This window comes from Oryzias latipes, chromosome 23 (genome assembly GCF_053564925.1).
Source record: "Oryzias latipes strain Hd-rR chromosome 23, Olatipes_Hd-rR_3.1".
NCBI classification, from domain to species: domain Eukaryota; kingdom Metazoa; phylum Chordata; class Actinopteri; order Beloniformes; family Adrianichthyidae; genus Oryzias; species Oryzias latipes.
Window position 1 is genome coordinate 15,690,841 of NC_136259.1, and position 5,187 is coordinate 15,696,027.

The window sequence follows — 5,187 nt, forward strand, 5'->3', positions numbered from 1 at the left end:
ATTGTTAATTCACTCCGCAGCAAGGCGCTTCAGTGGGCTCAGGCTTTCCTAGCCACCCATCCCATCACACACCTACCTTTCGACCGCTTCATTGGGGAATTCCGTCTAGTGTTTGACCAACCCAGAAAGCAGGAAGAAGTCACCCGGCGGTTACTGAGTCTCAAACAAGGTAACCGCCCGGTAAGTGACCATCTAATCGACTTCCGCATTCTGGCGGTTGAAGCAGGTTGGCCGGATCCCGCACTCAAAGGCATCTATTATCAATCGTTGAACGATCGCATTAAAGACCACCTATGTTCACAGCCAGAAGCGGACACCTTTGAAGACCTTGTCGCCGCCTCCTTGAGGTCCGATGTCCGGTTACGTGAACGCCACGCCGAACAAAAGCGTAAGCCTCCGCCGGCTTCAGCTACTCTCGTTTCCCCGGTTAGGATTACCCTACCATCCAACAGTGATACTGCTGCTTGCAATCTTGACAAACCCATGCAAATTGGTCACGCCAAGCTTTCCTCTGAAGAAAGACAAAGACGTCGTGATGAGGGATTATGCTACTATTGTGGTCAGACTGGTCACATTGTCTCTCAATGTAACGTCCGGTTAAATTCTCGAACCCCCCCGTTAGTTGACAGGCCACGGGGGGAAAATCCTGAACCAGCACCTAGCTCTAAGTTCTTGTTTGTTCCTGTCAAAGTCAGTAATAAAGGCCAAGTATTTGAACTCCAAGCGCTTGTAGATTCTGGTGCAGAGCATAGTTTAATAGACCAACGTCTTGTTCATGACCTCTCGCTTTCAGTCGAAGACCTTTCCACGCCTATCAACGCGGCCGGGCTGGGTGGAAAACAACTAACTCGCATTACTAAGCGTACCAGTCCTTTTCTCATTCTGACCTCCGGTAATCATCGTGAATACTGTCAGTTTTTTGTCACTCAGTGCCCTCAAACACCCATAATTCTTGGCTTCTCGTGGCTCCAGAAACACAATCCGCATATTGACTGGGTTTTACCTCGCGTCGTTAACTGGAGCACCTATTGTATGGCCAACTGCCTACACTCGGCCATGCCCATCACTAATTGTCCCGACCCTGGTCTAGGGAAGGATATCGACCTTTCTAAAGTCCCCTCCTGTTACCACGACCTTCGTTCGGTTTTTTCTAAATCCAAAGCTAGCGCTCTGCCCCCTCATCGTCCCTATGATTGCTCCATCGAGCTGTTAAATGGGGCTCCCCTTCCCAAGGGGAAGCTATACAATCTATCGGGACCCGAAAAAAGCGCCATGGAAAACTATATACAAGAAGCCCTCTCTTTGGGTCATATCCGCCCCTCTTCTTCTCCTGTTGGCGCAGGGTTTTTCTTTGTGGAGAAGAAGGATAAGTCTCTCAGGCCATGTATTGACTTCCGCGAGCTCAATCAAATCACGGTCAAAGACAAATATTCCCTACCATTACTCGAATCTGTGTTTGACTCGGTACAACAGGCTAAGATTTTCTCGAAACTCGACCTCCGTAACGCTTATCACTTGGTACGCATGCGTGACGGAGATGAGTGGAAAACGGCGTTTAACACCCCGTTGGGGCATTATGAATACCTTGTTATGCCGTTCGGTCTTACCAACGCCCCTGCGGTCTTTCAGCGACTTGTAAATGACGTCCTGAGGGATTTCCTTAATAGGTTTGTTTTTGTTTATTTGGACGATATTCTTGTTTATTCCACCGATCAATCCCAACATGAACATCACGTCCGTCTAGTTCTTGAGAGGTTGCTCGAAAATCAGCTTTACGTCAAAGCAGAGAAATGCGAGTTTCACGTGTCCTCCATCCCTTAACTGGGCTACATCATTGAGGCTGGCAATATCCGCCCTGATCCAGCTAAAATTGAGGCCGTCACTCAATGGGAGATACCGCAAACTCGTAAAAAACTGCAACAGTTCCTTGGGTTTGCCAATTTCTACCGCCGGTTCATACGTAATTATAGCAGTATAGCTGCCCCACTTACCCAACTCACCTCCATAAACAAAGTTTACGCCTGGAACCCGGAGGCTGATGCCGCCTTCAGAAAACTCAAGTCCCTTTTTGTGTCTGCTCCCATCCTGATTCAGCCCGATGTTACCAAACAATTCATCGTGGAGGTGGACGCCTCGGACTACGGTGTAGGAGCTGTCTTATCACAACGCGAGGACACCGGTAAACTCAAGCCCTGTGCTTTTTTTTCACGGAAACTAAGTCCCGCCGAACAAAATTATGACGTGGGGAACTGTGAACTTTTGGCCATAAAATTGGCATTAGAAGAATGGCGTCACTGGCTGGAGGGAGCAGAAAAGCCTTTCCTAGTATTAACTGATCATAAGAACCTGGCCTATCTTCGCAGTGCCAAACGACTCAATTCCCGTCAGGCCCGGTGGTGCTTGTTTTTTGATCGATTCCATTTCACAATCACCTATCGTCCTGGCAGCCGCAACATCAAACCTGATGCCCTATCTCGCAAAAACAACACCTCCGAGACTACCTCTGACTCTCCTATACTTCCTGCTTCATGTTTTATCGGCAATCTTACCTGGGAGGTCGAGAGCAAAGTACTCCAGGCCCAAGGAGAGATTCCTGATGGCATCTTCTGTCCTCCGGGCACTCTCTTTGTTCCAGACGCCCTAAGATCTGAAGTCCTCACATGGGGACACACATCCCGCATTGCCTGCCATGGAGGGGTTTACCGTACCTCCCGACTACTCAATCGTCGTTTCTTTTGGCCCACCATGGAGCGCGATGTCAAGGAGTATATTGCGGCCTGTACCACCTGTGCCCGCTCGAAAACCTCCAACCGGCCTCCCTCTGGACATCTGCTACCCCTGTCCACGCCCAGCCGTCCCTGGTCCCACATAGCGGTGGATTTCGTCTCCGGACTACCACCGTCCCAAGGCCATACGGTAATCCTGACTATTATTGATCGTTTTTCTAAAGCCGCTCAGTTTATTCCCCTGCCTCAGCTGCCTTCAGCCTCTGAAACGGCCGACGTCCTCATAAATCATGTTTTTCGTCATCATGGAATTCCCAGCGACATAGTGTCTGATCGTGGACCTCAGTTTACGTCGCAAGTTTGGAGGGCTTTCTGTTCCGCCCTGGGAGCCACCGTGAGCCTCACATCGGGCTACCACCCCCAATCTAATGGACAGGCAGAACGGGCGAACCAAGAACTGGAAGCGGCTCTCAGGTGTCTGGCAGCCCAGAATCAAGCTGACTGGTCCAAGTACCTGGTGTGGGTGGAATATGCCCACAATTCCCATTCTTCCACCGCCACGGGCATATCTCCTTTTGAGGCATAGTTGGGTTACTCACCCCCTTTGTTTCCTTCTCAGGAATTGGATCTGGCAGTGCCCTCGGTCCAGCTCCACCTCCAACGGTGTCGGAACATCTGGCTGCAGACCAGGGCGGCTCTCCTTCGCACTAGAACAAGAAGTTGTATTACCCTAAAATGGTTTCCAACGGTTGTATCAGTTTCTTATCTGCGGCTCTTTCAGAACGCTGTGGAGTTTAGAGTACAGTCAGGAAAGCATCTGAAACGTGTTGGTAACTTTTCAACGTTCACCGTAACGGCGTCTGAAACACCAGCTCTGGTCCTCTAATGAGTTCAGACACGATCCTGCTGTCAGATTTAATTTCTCCTGCTTTCTCGTCTTAAAACACAAAGAGTCTCGTCAGCCGGCTGAATTCTGCCTGGAATTCCCTTCTTTGATTCCGTCTACATTTCCATCCACATGTCGGGTTTTCTTTTTTGAGTTTTTTTGTGTTTGAACTCTGCAGCTGGTGTCATGGTGGCCTGTCAGTTACTCTCTCCCTCCCCCACCTTCTCTGCCTTTGACGCGACCAGCTGTTCTCACTCACCTCATCACTGCTGCAGCCTTCTTAAGGAGTCTGTGGATCTTCAGCCGACGCCAGTTCGTTGTTCCTCCCATGGTGCTTAGTCTGACCTATCCTTGCTCCTGTTTATTGCCAAGTTTCATGTCTTTAATTATCCCTCTCGATCTGCCTCAGGAATTATCCACTCTGATACTCACCTGGTCGCAGTCCTCTGGTCACTCGTGCTTCGCTCCTGGATCTCCTCGTCAAGACGCCTCCAGCCAGCTGACGCTCCACCTTCTGGGAAGACGCCAACACTCATCTTCAGCCAAATTAAAATCTACTTCAGACTTACCTCCTGTCCGAGTCTCCTTCCGGGTTCCAGCACTTGGGTCATTCAGAATCTGCGTCATATCATGACAGCTGGAGGAGTAATTTGTTTTCTCTCCTTCATTTTTCCCATTGTACAACTTGCTCAGTCTCACACAAGAAACAAAGCCAGATGTTGGTTCTACATAATTTAGGCTATAGTTTTTAGCAACACTTTTTCTTTTATCTACCATAGTTGTAGACTTATTCATGACTGGTTGGTTTGTGGAATAATTCTGTTTCAACTACACAAAATTAACCTCTTTTTGTGTCTTTTTTTAATTCATTACCCTCATTTAGATTTTAACCTTTGGATTTTAAGTGATAGATTAACCCTTGTGCTATCTTAGTTGACCCCACCCTTACATTGACGTGTTATCCCTACCATGACAAAGGTGGATAAAGGTGAAGAGGATTTCATGTAATCCATGGACACCAGTGAAGATCACAAATCATTGAAGAAAAAAAGTTCAGCGCACTGTCTTGTGGGGTCCAGATGACCCCGCAAGGATGATCCCACTAGGATAGCACAGGGGATAAACAAAGAGAAAATAAATCCAATTTCTAACGTATGTTTTTCAATACTTATGGTTGAATGGGGCATACCAAAATTTGATAAGTTATGTTATTTATTGCATAGAGAAGCAACCACATAAGAAGTACAAGCACGATATAGACAAAAAAGGTGTCTTCATGAAAAAAGTCATGTGCACTCCAGTAGCAACTTTCAGCGAACACTTCATAACCTTGTCAGATTGAATTAAATGAAAGATTGTTGTTTGTTAGACTTCAACAAAAAATGAAATTGTATTTTCCTCAGCAAGTAAAAACACCCTAAGGTCATTCTGAAATACGTGAAATTTCATAAATTCCTGTTAAAACAACATCCTTGTTGGTAAATAGTTTGTGCTTTTGAATCACAGAAAAAGTGGTCAAGTTTGCTCAAGCAGAGATGACATTATTAGAAAACATTAATGCAAAAGTAAGAATGA

At 47.2% G+C, this 5,187-nt stretch overlaps 1 long non-coding RNA gene across 1 annotated transcript; it reads left to right on the forward strand.

Moving 5' to 3' along the window:
- Positions 1 to 218: 218 nt before the first annotated feature.
- Positions 219 to 4,180, forward strand: LOC144989346 (uncharacterized). The gene is made up of 3 exons (XR_013653487.1): positions 219 to 388; positions 3,346 to 3,943; positions 4,022 to 4,180. It is a non-coding gene; the product is annotated as an uncharacterized LOC144989346 (long non-coding RNA).
- Positions 4,181 to 5,187: the final 1,007 nt, after the last annotated feature.